This window comes from Periplaneta americana, chromosome 2 (assembly GCF_040183065.1).
Source record: "Periplaneta americana isolate PAMFEO1 chromosome 2, P.americana_PAMFEO1_priV1, whole genome shotgun sequence".
Classification (NCBI taxonomy): Eukaryota; Metazoa; Arthropoda; class Insecta; order Blattodea; family Blattidae; genus Periplaneta; species Periplaneta americana.
The window spans coordinates 183,667,558-183,682,726 of NC_091118.1; the positions used below are offsets into that span (position 1 = coordinate 183,667,558).

General features: G+C 34.9%; 1 protein-coding gene across 1 annotated transcript in view; it reads left to right on the forward strand.

Annotated features, from left to right (window-relative positions):
- The first annotated feature begins 461 nt into the window (after positions 1–461).
- The window catches only part of LOC138694892 (cytochrome P450 4C1-like), a 58,666-nt gene continuing 43,958 nt past the window's right edge, over positions 462–15,169 (forward strand). Inside the window, exon 1 of the mRNA XM_069819065.1 lies at positions 462–543. The gene's annotated coding sequence lies outside the window, so the exon portion shown is untranslated. The remainder of the gene's footprint in view (positions 544–15,169) is intronic.

Sequence of the window (15,169 nt, forward strand, 5' to 3'; positions counted from 1 at the left end):
GAACCCGGTAATCTTAAATCCAAAACACCACTGAGGACGTAACCTGTTAGGATCAGTAGCAATTTTCGGTTCTGCACAAGTAGATCTTGGTTCCTTGTCTTTTGAATTTCACTCCATTACAATTCAGGGATGCGCCGAAATGCCGAACTTAAAAAAGTGAGTAATAATTAATTATACGCGAGTTCGCCACGCATTTGGGCATTTATTTTTCCGCAGATTATGTAAAATTTGTAGTCGTTTCATATCTCCTTGTAACTTAACACATTTGCGTTTGTCGCAATAATTGCTTGCTGCAAATAAACGAGTTACAATGAAGGCGACAAAAAATTTATGTAGCCTATTAATAAGACAATGTTTGTATTTATGGACTCTGGATATTGATTGCGTAAGTATAAACTGTCGACTGGAGGGGGGAAAAAACGAGAAGTTGTATATTTTCTGACAATCGGCCTTGCACACAAGCAATTTTGGGTAGTCGACGACCTTGCACTCAAGCCGTACACACTACTTCTGTCTGGACAATTGCAGAATTTACATCCTCAAGTAAGTTACATTTATGCATATCATAGAACGTATATTACGTGCTATATCACAACATACTTTATTTCTCTACCTTTTTTTAACAGTTCTACTAATTTTAAATAAGATAATACGCCAGCAGTTGTGTACCACTGACTTGAAGTGTCGTGTGACACAGAATCGTGAAGTTGAATTACATTTGGAGACTGATCATTAATCAGTTATCTGTAGACTATGTGATACCCGATATGCTTTTACTCTACGGTGGCGTAATTAATGTATAGTGCATTGTAGGCTAGAGGTTCGCACGGGCACGGGTTGAAAGTCACATATGCCGTGTCCTAAGAAAATGCGAGCACGAGCGATGCGGGCACTGCGTTTTAACACGCATCGCAAATATCTGCGAGGAAAAGCGAAGGTGTCCAATGTAACTGCGTACGGCAGTTTTTAATGCTAAATATCGATTTTTAATAATCGACGTGGACGCATATGGAAAAGACAATTATGCATGACTATTTCATAACTCAGCTATTTATTAAAACATAAAAAATTACTATTTACCTTTACGAAAAAGTGCTCAGGTACCTAACTTCGAAAAAAAAAAGACTTAGGCCCAATTGTATAAAACTCTCTGACTAAAGATCAACTTTGATCGAAGATCGAAAAGTGAACAGAGTTCAGACACTTCTTCTATTGTATAAAACTTTTCTGCGATCAAATTACCTTGGTTCAAATGCAATCTAAGTTCACGTGAAAACGATTTGGCAACATCGCATAAACAGGTGAAATACGTGATGCGCGGACAGGTTTGTTCAGTGTTGCCAATCTTGCGACTTTAACTCTTTTTCAACAACAATTTCTTTTAACTTTTATATTGCTTAAATAGGGATTTAGTGACCTTTTTAGCACCCCATAGTGACAAAATTTAATCTTTCTTTGTTGATAATGAGAAATCTAGCGACTTTACAACTACTTTTTGGCGACTTTCCGTACACTGGTTTTTTTGTGCATTGTAAATAATGGCGGACAATAAGAAGAAGGTTGACTGTTCTCCGAGTTGTTATCATGTTATGGTGTTAGATATTGCTAAACATAATAAAGCTTTATAAAACGACAATTTTCGTTTAGTAATACAGTTAATTGAAAATTTATGAATGTACCTATCATATCCACTAATAATTAATGGTTGTTATAAACATAATACAATTATAGGTGCTGAACACGATTGAGCCTTATAAAATATAAGATTGTTTGTGTATTAAGGCAAGAAATTGAAAGAAATATATATATATATATATATATATATATATATTATACCTATTAGTATTAATAATAATGGATATTTTATTTGCACAATCTGTCACTCGTATATTTCAAACAGAAAAGAAATAACTGAACTTGGATAATCTAACTTAATCGGAGAAATTTCTTCAGTCAAAGTTGACTTTAGTTTGAGACAAATTAATCTCAGATTAGACTTTATACAACACAAAATTCCAAGTTCAGCTGAAACAAGGATCAATTTAACCTCTGAGCTAAGATTAAATGGTTTATACAATCGGGCCTTAGTTTTTATTCACAGGACACAAAGCTTATCCTTTAAGAACGTATCTAATGAGACCCTATACTAGAAGAGTTGAAAACAAGATAACGGCCTCATATTTCAATTACCGTTTATCACTTTGAAGAATGACTATAGAATGGAATGTTGTTGAAATGTATTGAAATTATTGTAGAAAATGCATTTCATATTGTAAAATAATTTTCCATGGCGCTATAAATGACAAGGAATAGGATACTTCTACCAATGTCTCGGAAGATAATGTGACGCAAGGATATCATAATTTGCAGCACTCGAAGGCAAACAGTCGTACGTCGAGAGCAGCAGAAAATGTGCGAGACACCTTTTATCATTAATTTTAATTGAAAGTAATTTAATGTTTAAGTAATCTCATTATCACGGGTTTTGAAAACAATAAACATTGATTAAAACCTATATAATTACATATTTACTTATTCCGTACTAATCAGCTACAGAGTTCCATTCTTTGTCAATAGCTAAACGATCCTTGTACTAAGGGCTTCTTTTATTCCACAATACATTTCTTGTTTATACTTCGGAAATTAACACTTCAATTGCTATTGCTTGCCGGACGACATCTGCGGTGAAAATCAAACCGTTTTAAATTCCAAACAATGCGTGCGGTGCGGTTTCACAGCATCGTATGAACCGCACGCGTCTCGTGTTCACGTTGGACAACTCCATTTATTACACTCAGATTGATTGTGAACGTCAACCGCAGTAAAGCCGGAAACACATTATTGCCACGGCTTGTGTTCTCCTGTGAGATCATATAAGTTGGAAGGCACGTGCTGTGTCGCGTTGTGTGCACATAATCGCCACGCCATGCCACTTCACACTAAACTTACAATCTGTTCAGTCGCTATTTTATTCAGTAGCTTTCTGTAGCAGAGATGGAAGGTGAATGGGTTAGTAGTTCCAGTAGCTCTTCAGAGTTTGAAGAAGTCATCGAAAATGCTCTGGTTGATGCGGATTATAAATTTATTACAATTGATGTAGGCTCTTACGGCAGAAACAGTGATGGGTGTGTTTTTGCTAATTCACGCTTTGGGAAAAAACTGGAATCTAATACTTTAAATGTGCCACAAAATGCTCCATTAGTTGAAAATGGGGAGCCACAACCACACATAATTGTTGGGGATGAAGCATTTCCACTAAAAAAATATCTTCTGCGTCCATATGGCAGGCACCAGTTAGATGGAGACGAAACAAAAAAGATTTTCAACCATAGACTTTACCGAGCGAGAAATGTGGTCGAGAATGCATTCGGAATTTTGATTGCTCGTTGGAGAATTTTTCGAAGATATATGGAGGTACAACCGAACATGGTCGATAGAACTGTACTTGCGCCATGCTGCCTGCATAATATGCTATGTAAAGACAATATGTTTGAGCCTGATGTGCAAGCAGTTTCACTACCAACCTGTGCCCTAAGAAACCTAGATCACTTGAGAAGAAACAGTACAAGCGAGTCTTTTCAAGTGCGAGGAAACTTCAAAGAATATTTTAATTCTCTAGGCTCAGTGCCTTGGCAATTAAATGTTGTTCGTCGAGGTAGATCGCAAAATTAAGATTAATGTCTACAGTACAGCTGTTGTAGTCATTGTTAATATGCACTTTTATGTGTATGGTCGCATCTACACTGATGTACCTCCTAAAATAATAATAATAATAATATAGTAGTAATAATGAGGTTAAGTTGAATCGATGATTTACTTATGGGCTATTCCATATGAAATCGATCAGTAAAAAACCTCGCATTTTTTATACTCATTGTATCACTGTTCCCTACGCACAAAAAAAGTTTCATTGTATTTAGAAATTTTAAGGTCAATTTTCTCTATATTTCGGTCGATTTGAGATGGAATAGCTCTTGGAAATAAGTTAACATACAGTATTAACCGCTTATATTCATCTCTCTTCCTATTTCCTCCCAAGCTTCTTTTCTCATGTTTAAGTCTCTGTAATTGGATGACTTAAAATTATACACAAATTCATATTGCCTTACTTTTTCAATGATATATTCCTCCATAATGAACCTGCACGTGCTCTCCACCGTCCGACAATGTCCGGTGCGACAGAAAATCTAAACGTGATGGCACGAGTGCTACACAGGAGAGGACGTGGCGTCCGTGGCGTGGGAACAGTGTGATTCTAAGCAACGTAAATAAATGGAGAAAACGAATACCACACATTGAATGCAGAACGTGACAGCACAGGAAATCACATTTCGTGCCGTGCCGTGGCAATAATGTGTTTCTACCTTAAACGCATCGCACCGCCTTGCCCGCCTTAACCTTGGACATGGCGTTATGCTTGTCGGACTCCCCAGGTGGCCCGGGTTCGAATCCCAGTCGGGGCAAGTTACCTGGTTGAGGTTTTTTCCGGGGTTTTCCCTCAACCCAATACGAGCAAATGCTGGGTAACTTTCGGTGCTGGACCCCGGACTCATTTCACCGGCATTATCACCTTCATATCATTCAGACGCTAAATAACCTAGATGTTGATACAGCGTCGTAAAATAACCCAATAAAATAAAATAAAAAATTGTCGGACTCGGCCCTTAAAGAAACGCAAATCATATTTTTCCGCGAAATATATAGTATTTAAAAAAAATCCATACACAATTAGATGTCTACCTGACACCCATCCAGAACAGCAGGGTATCGGTATCGTAAGTTATTGTTTAGTTCGACTTGTCATAGACACAGAGCATTGATTGCGATGGACAACAGCCACTTCTCGCCAGACATAAGACTAACAAGTTCTGACTAATCTCGACCTCCTGAATTAAAAAAGAACAAGCAAAATGTTCCACCAGTTCGGGTTTTCGAGATGCACAATATCATTAATTTTACATGCATTGTATTAAAAAAATCACCGTATTTCGTGTGTAACTACTTTGTTTTACAAATGTGACGATCCATTATGTAAAAACAATGTTAATACAAGTAGCCCACCATGTTAGAAGCACTTGTAGAATCGGAAATTATTTTATTAACCTTTTGTGCGAGATCGTGCGTATTTGCTTGGTTTCCGCATAAAACCAACCCGCGGTAAGTCTAAAATTCCACATTCAATATTCCCAACCGAACACACATAAGAATTTCCCTCTTCTTACCGCTTAAGTGACATATTGATTTTACTGCTTTAGGATTTTAACACATTATTTTTAGAGACGTTCAATATAGTAATAATTATAAATTGGAAACTTACCACTGCAATTTCACCTAAATTGCACTGTTAATTATTGTTTTTAAATATTTGCAAATATTAAGTAAACTCTACAACTCCACTAAAGTTACTGCATTTCGTGATGCATGTAACATTAAGGAAGCCGTTTGTTTTAAATTCGCATTTACACACTGGGGAAAAAAAAGACAGACGTATATCACGGCCTGCTGGAGTATAGTAAACACAGAAAACATTTTAAAGCAACAATGTTGAAGATAGATATTTTTGTTTTCCAAATTTGCCGTCATTGAACAGAAACCAAGATGGAGATTTCATTGCAACTAATTAGAAATTCCTCTTTCAGGTACGTAATAAACGATCTTCGCACAAAATAATGTACGATACACAAGCGGTATGTTTTCTTTCAATTCTCGGAAATTAAAAAAGCTCAACTACGTTTCGCTTTTTCAAACTTTTCCTTGAACATGAAAACTTCAACATACCGCTCTTGTAACGCATATTACTATTACGAGTCTATTTGGAAGAGAGGAAACAGGTTCGCGGTATGGATTCGCTTAAGTTTACCTGACAATTCCTTTAACATGTTTCTTAATTGTTATTACCAATTATTTTTGGAAAAGCGAAAATTAACTGAAAAATTTTGGCTACAGATTTATTATTATGGTTATATTATATTATATTATGAAAAAGTGTGTTGATAACGGATGTACTCGAATTAGAAAGTTTTTAATTTGTTGTGGGAGCTCTTGAACCTCAGGAGGAACAACTTTTACAACAGCGCAACATAATCTGCTTGGCTCATTACCCAATTTTTTTGCATTGCATTTATTGCATATGTATTTTAATACGATTCAATTAAGCATAGTTAAAATTTGAATTATAAAATAATGGATTGCTAAGCTAACGTACTATTACTGCATACTAAATCAATACACTCTCGCTGTTCGTTAATTCTCTGAGATAAAAATGAATATGTTCATAAACATTATTATAAGAAATACAGGAAATGAATATACAGAATAACCTATCAAGTTTTCTGTGCATAAGAAGCTATTTTAATCTTACCTGTCCTCAATTCACTCACAAGTTACTGTAATAACATTATAGCATTATGTCCATCCAAAGAAACTACACTTTCCAATGATGAAATAATAATTAATTATACAAATCGGTTAATTTAGCTTCCGATATTTTACTTCATACAAACATAGAAACATTCTCTGTAGGCTATGCTTCATAGCTTTCAATTGTTGTGTCCAAGGCCCCTTATAGACGAAGTCATTTGTTTTTTATTTCAATATACTGCCTTAGATGGCAGTTATTTTAATTTTAAAACTCATTTATCTCATTAAATATCAGTCCTATCAAAATTTTCCAGAGAATAAAACTTATCACAAATCATGTTTAAAGAAACTTTTGTTATGTAACATATTTCACAAAAATAAACAAGCGAGATATTTCGATTTATGTAATTCAGGCCCCCTTATAACCCCCCTTTTAAATAACGTATTTTGAATGCCATATAGCCTATAATCTAAGTTACAACGAACTTAATTTATATTTCAATTTTCATCGAAATCGGTTCAGCCATTATCGCGTGAAAAGGTAACAAACATACAGACAGACAGACAGACAGACATACAAACAAAAATTTCAAAAAAGCTATTTTCGGTTTCAGGGTGGTTAATTATATATGTTAGGACCAATTATTTTTGGAAAATCGAAAATTACCAGAAAAATTTCGGCTACAAATTTATTATTAGTATAGATGAATCCCTTGTACATCAAAGTAAAGTTATTTTACCCCCTTCACATATTAAGTTAGGGTTAATAAAGAATTTGGTAAAGGGATGAATCATAAAACTAAAGGATTTAAATTTGTCCAGGAAAAATTTCCTGCTATTAGTGACTCTAAAATAAAAGAGGGAATTTTCAATAGACCACAAAGTAGAAAAATAATGAAGGACAATCACTTCGAATCTTTGTTGGGAGGAAATAGTGCAAAATTTACTGTTGGCGAATGAAACTAGGGTTGTAACATGTGCCTGAAAATTCACTTAATTCACTTCCATCTTGACTTTTTCCCCGAGAATTGTGACGATTTCAGTGATGATTTCTTTGGGTTATTTTACGACGCTGTATCAACATCTAGGTTATTTAGCGTCTGAATGATATGAAGGTGATAATGCTGGTGAAATGAGTCCGGGGTCCAGCACCGAAAATTACCCAGCATTTGCTCGTATTAGGTTGAGGGAAAACCCCGGAAAAACCTCAACCAGGTAACTTGCCCCGACCGGGATTCGAACCCGGGCCACCTGGTTTCGCGGCCAGACGCGCTGACCGTTACTCCAAAGGTGTGGACGTCAGTGATGAACATGGTGAGCGCTTTCATCAAGAAATTTCAACTACGGAAAAAAGATACCAAGGACAGTGCAGTACCAATATGCTAAATATAGCAGACTACTGTTAAACTTTATCTCGTTATTTACCTGATGCCCAGATAAAATAAAATGCAGAAGAAGGAAGCAGTAATATTCTGAACAGTGACTAGACTATTTAAGCTTATTGTCAGTATAATGTTTAATGTTATGTTTTATTTAACGACGCTCGCAACTGCAGATGTTATATCAGCGTCGCCGGATGTGCCGGAATTTTGTCCCGCAGGAGTTCTTTTACATGCCAGTAAATCTACTGACATCAGCCTGTCGCATTTAAGCACACTTAAATGCCATCGACCAGGTTTGGGATCGAACCCGCAAACTTGGGCATAGAAGGCCAGAGCTACACCAACTCGCCAACCAGGTCGACTTTCTCAGTATATAAAGCAGTGCTTTGAATAGATATAAATTCGAAAATTTCTCACTAACCGTAACCAACAACTGTTTTTTATTGTCATACTAGCCGTACCCGTGCGCTCCGCTGCACCCGTTGGAAATAAATATAAAGTAATTACATAATTAAAATAGGACATTTGATCCAGGGAACATTCGTGTTCGATATAGGGATAAATCGTTTATTATGTTACTTAATTTAATATTTGCATAATTAAAATGCGATCATTTTGATCCAGAGACCACTCATTTGGTCATAAAAATTATTTTAGGAAATACAGGAAACGAATGTACAGAATAGCCTATCAAGTTTTCTGTGCATAAGAAGCTATTTTAATCTTACCTGTCCTCGATTCACTCAGATGTTAATGTAATAACATTATAGCATTATGTCCATCTAGAGAAACTACACTTTCCAATGGTGAATTAATAATTAATTATACAAATCGGTTAATTTAGCTTCTGATATTACTTCATACAAACACAGAAACATTATCTGTAGGCTATCTTTCATAGCTTTCGATTGATGCTGTCCAAAGAGTTCGGTCGTACCTCGTATAATTAGTCAAAATAGTCGTATGCGTACGACTGACTACCCATTAGTCCTGTCGTGTCACTTTACCCATTAGTCCTCCTTTAAAGTTGGTAGTGATTTCGCCTTAATGTCGCTAGTGTTGGCATAACGGGAATGCAATGGAGCGAAAAGATACTGTGACGAGCTGATAAGGAAGTCTCTGCGAGATGTATTTTAATTAGGTGCGGTGCGGGGAGGTACCGCTTTTCCTAGAAGTGACCAGAGATAAGATGAGTTGTTATGAGTTTGACCCTTATGACACTAAACAAAGACATCTTAGTCACCACATGATGTTTATTATTATTTATTATACTGTGGCTGATAATATCAGATAGTTTGAGACTAGTGCTATGTCGATGTGCTGTGTAAGTAGTACCTACTGCGCGGGGGTAGGAATGTTTCTTTGTTGTTGCTCGTAACGACTAAGCATTGAAGTGTAAGCTTAGGCCTAAATAGTAGGTATAAGGTCGCGCCAGGGATTTTGGCAGATGGATTTTCTTAATGTGAACTGGAGAGCGAGTTCCTCACCGCTGCAAGATCGGCTGTTATTTCTGTCGCAATGGAATGGGTAGGACATAAGAGTAAACATGCACGCCCGAGTATTTGTGCACTCTGGACAGTCACCTCCAAAAACTAAACAAATATTACAGTAGTCTATATGTGTCTTTGGTATTCCCAAAAACTTGTTCTATTAATTAAAATGTGTCTCAATGAAACTTACAGCAGAGTCCGTATAGCCAGTTTCTATCTGATGCTTTTCCAATTCACTGCGGGCCAAAGCAAGGAGATGCACTATCACCTTTACTTTTAAACTTCGCTCTAGAATATGCCATTAGGAAAGTTCAGGATAACAGAGAGGGTTTGGAATTGAACTGGTTACATCAGCTTCTTGTCTATGCGGATGACGTGAATATGTTAGGAAAAACTCCACAAACGATTAGGGAAAAGACGGAAATTTTACTTGAAGCAAATAAAGCGACAGGTTTGGTAGTAAATCCCGAAAATACAAAGTATATGATTATGTCTCGTGACCAGAATATTGTACGAAATGGAAATATAATCTGTTATATAAATGGAAATATATATGTATATGGAAATATGTTAATCCTTAGTCAATAGATAAGACTGAGTTTTACGAAATACGAACATTAAGGAATGGAAAATGGGAGGCAGTAATGATCAAAATAATTATACCGATTTATTTTTTTAACCAGCAGACGTGCAGCCTTCAAATTTAAAACAAAGATTCACTCATAAAATTGGGTTAGACTATTCATCTCATCTCTCAGAATTGTTTCTAAAATGTATAAGGAAAGTAAAAAAATTCAATTTCATGTAGGCTACTCCCTTGAAATAACTTCAGTTTTTTTTTTTTTTTTACTTCCGAGCAGAGAGGAGAGAGAAAGAAGTCGACGATTTTAAAAATTCACTAAACTATATTTAACTACAGACGTAAAATTTAAAATGAAGGTTATTCTCTACAATATTGGTTAAACATTCTTAGATTTTTTAAATACCATATCCTAAGGTACTGATGAAAAGGAAGAAGGGAGTGAGAAATCTCATGTCATCCGATCTCGTTGAAAGCCGATATCTGGGGATCTTTGCGATCATAGAATACGAATAAGGTATTATTTAGTCCAACTTTGTCCCTAAAGTGCTGGAGTGGGACAAAAATGGGTGAAAAATTAAATTACATATCTTAGGAGTTTTCGAGACGAAAATTACGAATAATACAATTTTTTGCGAATTCAATATGGCAGTTTCAGTACTATGCATTACATTTTAAAAAATTACACATCGGATATCGCACAGGTAACACATGTACAGTATTTAAGGGGGTATGTAACACCTTTTGATAGTAGGCCTATACATTTAGTAAAATCCAAAGTGTAATTTCTACATATTCTGAATGAATGTTGTGCTGGAATTTAGTATAGTCATCAGCCAATACCTCTAGATTAATAAACAACTTTTTAGAATCCATAAAATACAGTATTTATTGTGAATGGTAATTATATTTTTCAATTGGTGCAATTTGTGCAGGGAAAATTGGTTTCTCCGAGATTTTGTACGATTTCGAATATTTTAAAATGCTTTCTTCTCTGTTTTATTCACAATGTGCGTGTGAAGAAATTATTGCCCTTGTAATATCCATTAAAATCCTATTTATTATACTCTTATATAAATCTAACTTCCGCAGCATGCAATTTTACCGAATTAACCAAATTATATTTTGATTATTAAGAAGAATCGTAATTTTATTAACTTGAATTGTCGCACCACCAGTAGACGATCCCTAGATTATTCCTGGACAAATCTTGTATATTGATCTGGTAAGGGTAGGATTATACATATATATATATACACATATATATATATATATATATATATATATATATATATATATATATATATATATATATATATATATATGCGCAATGCAATGCTTTTTCCTTTTAATTAAGAATTAATTTAATTTAGGAAATGTAGGAGACGTATTGTAAAATCATTGCGAACGGAAGTCATTTACATTTATTAAAGGTATTCTTTGAGTAGGACTGTACCGTGGTGTGTTTCATAATAAGGATAATTGATATGAGCTGCTGTTATGAAAATATGAAAGACTCAGAATGTTATCGCATCTCATTCTCGCAGCTTACACAAACAATATTGGCTCGCCTACTGGAAATGTCATCGAGGTCATCTGCCAAAATCCTTGCCTCCGACTATACATTCACTTCTTTCTCAGTCTCTTATACGTACGTACATTGTATTTACTACGTTTTCATGGAGTATTCAGATCGAACTGAGTCCAATACCGTATTGCAGGGATGAGAGGATATAAGCTCCCAATCATGGTAGAAGAGCTCGACCTTGATCACGAGCGCATAGCGCATCCGCTACATAACGTCGTAACGTAGACGTCGGGGATGTACATGCACATGCAGGGAATAAAGGCAGCAATAATTATTACAATAACTTGCGTTACTAAATTTCTGGCTGTGTAATAGGGCTAATTATTCAGTTATTTAATATACATGTACATATATAAACAAATCGCAAAGGGAAGGGGTTTTTAGGAACAAAAAGAGAAATAGGAAAAGTTAATTGTATGTGAACCATTTTCTTGTTAACAGCAATTATTTATTATGTAAATACTTCACATCATTGGTTAGGAGAAACTAATAGGGTCTACCTGTTCCACGTGTATGATCTCTAAGTACTTTTGAGTATTTGTTGAAAAAATAATAATGACAGTATTGATTGAAATAGAGTATATTGATTGTGTGATTATAAAATGTAGTCCTTACTCTCCAGTCGTGATTATGTAATGAGTTTTCTTAGAGCGATTTGAGATGCATGTAATACGAAAAAACAAATTGATTAAATTAAGATATTGAGAGCCATCGTAATTTTTGGAGTCAATCATTTAAGGGGATATGTATAATTTTTAAAACTTCCACAATTTTCGGCCAAAATTTGTGAAATTTAAACTATATAAACAGATCTATAATAATATCATCTGTACAAAATTTGGTGCAATTAGGTCTAATGGTTTTGAAATTATATTTTTAAGTATATTTTTATATTGACGTTACTAAAAAAGCTCCTTGCATCAAAGTTTTCAAAATGTTTAGTTCATATTTGCTCAAAGTCCTGAAAATAGTTATTGGAATAAAAGTGAATTAGCTTTTTGAGCTTAGTAATAGTATAAGTCAAAGTGCAATCAAAGATAAAATATTATTTCTAAATTAAAGAAACACGTAGCCTAATAAAAGTAAATATCCAGAAACAAGCAATAAATAAAACATCAACAATACATTTAAAATAAAGAAATAAAAGTAATCTAGATACAGTCTACTGACCCAAATGTAAATTAATTTACCTTCGATGTCAATTCCGAAAGCAATTTATTTCTCTCTTCTCCTGAATAATGCCTATATATATATATATATATATATATATATATATATATATATATATATATATATTCATGTTGCGTCTCATAATGCCGTTTTATGTTGCTTTTTTTCAAATGATATATTTTTTACACAACAAACACTTAACTTTATCACCATGTTCGAAGCATAAATATTGTATCTTCCACTCTTCCTTGAAAGCTTTAAGCGCTTCAGTTACGTCATGATGCGCTGTGTTCTAAGATCTGTACATGTTTCCAGGTAAAAGAGCTCCGCGCGCGCAGCGGGCAGAAAAGAGCTCTCGCTCTAAAGTACATGTCGCCATCGCAAGACTGCCGTATTGAATACGATCCCCGTTTTCATGCAATTTTCAATTCGTATTGAGATCGAATTGAATATACGGAAACGGAAGTTTCGAAGATACTTACGTTGGTTAACATGTTAAGCATGTTGGTCAACTTGTAAGTCTTAGCTGTAAACGTATGTTGATAAGGCGCGCGTAAATTTGAATGTTCTGGCTGACTGTGAATGTATAGAGAAAATGGATGTTGGGAAAGTACGAATATTGTGTGCATTATTGTGTATCAATTTTTGGCAAGTTGCTTTTATCTTACTAAAAAGTGGGAAACAGAACGACTAACAAGACGAAGAGAGGGGTTAATTTTTCTTAAACAATTGCATGCTCAATCTATGGTGTACTTGACATCGAAGTCAAAAATAAAGTATATGAAGAAAAGGTACTGGGTAAAACAAAGGAGCCAGGACTGGTGGGAACGAGTAGTTCAGCACCATTTCACCGAAGAGGATTGGCTAGAGAACTTCAGAATGAGTTCAAGCGCATTTAAATTCATGTGGCGGCGGTTAGAACGGTACCTGAAACCCTAGCTCATATATGAACAGATAACTCCTCGCTACATTAAAATTTGCAGCACTTTGAAGAGAACAACCGCCAGGATCGCTACCCGTCCGCCGTAAACGAACACGAGATGGCAGCACAGTCGCTAATGCAATTCAAATGGGTATTATGACGTGACTCCTTACGTAACAACTAGATGGCAGCGTAGTAAACCTGACAAAAGTTGTTAACCTCAAAGCCTATAACCCCGACATATCTGTTACATATATGATCTAGGCTGAAACCCAGAAGTAATTTTGTCAGGGAACCAATGACAGTTGAAAAAAAAAAAGTTGCTATAGTCCTACATAAATTGGCATCTTGTGCAGAATACAGAGTAGTGGCTAATCAGTTTGGAACTTATGCGTGTTGTACATAAATGTGTTTATGATGTTTGTGAAGCACTGTATTGTGAATTTAAATCTGATTATCTGTGTTTACCAAATAAAATAGAGGCACAGGAGATTTCTTATGGTTTCGAAAGCATCTGTGGGATACCTAATATAATTGGTGCAATAGACGGAACTCACATTCCTATTTTACAGCCAACAGTTGGATATCGTGACTTCATAAATCGAAAAGGCTGGCCATCATACAATTTAATGGCAGTTGTGGATCATCTATATAGGTAATATACTAATATACTAATATATATATATATATATATATATACATATACATATACATATATATATATATATATACACGTGTATTTATGTTTCAAAGACTATGAATTTCAAAGTTATCCTTAAGTTATAAGCATATCACCAAGGTATAATAAGTAAGATAATTTAAGGATTATACAGCATTATTTTAAAATTACATTGTTAAAGTGAACGTTAAGAGAGGTTAGATGTGTTAAGGAATGCTCAAACAAAATAGATCATAATAGGTAACGTAGTGTATTTTTACAGATTCAGATTTGCAACCTGCCAACATGTAGGAAGTGCACACGATGCATCTGTACTAAAATGATTCCAGCCTATATAGATTTGCTAACACTCTTCTACCAAAAATTACGAAAACCATTCAGGAAACAGAAATACCATGTTTCTTAATAGGTGACCCAGCTTATCCATTATTACCATGGCTAATGAAAGGCTACAAAGGCAATTTGACTTTCGAAGAAGAATCTTTCAACATATATATAAGTCAGGGTAGAGTTGTCGTCGAAAATGCTTTTGGTGTAGCCTACATAGTTTGAAGGCAAGATTTAGATGCTTATTAAAGAGAACAGACATCCATTATGTGAGCCTGCCTGGAGAGAAATAAAAAATAGGTTGCAGCCGCCAAATTACTCTTCAAGGAACGACCACTCTTATAAATTGAGGGAAAGAAGACAGAGGACGGACACTGGAAAGTTTTCTTTTCTCAATCGTACTATCAGGAACTGGAATGCTTTACCTGCAGACTTACTAAAGGCTTTATCAACAACCAAAAATGTATTTAAAAATAGGCTTAAGGACTTTACTAATAGACGATAATTATACACAGTATTTAAAGGGTGTAATTGATATTTTGTTATTGAAGTGTTCTATCAGTGAGTAAGTGAAACGTGTTCCTGTCAGTGAAACTTTATAGTTTATAGTGGCAGTGCAAAGTATTTGAACAGTGAAATGTTTTTGAAGTGTTAGTGAAATCAGGATTGAA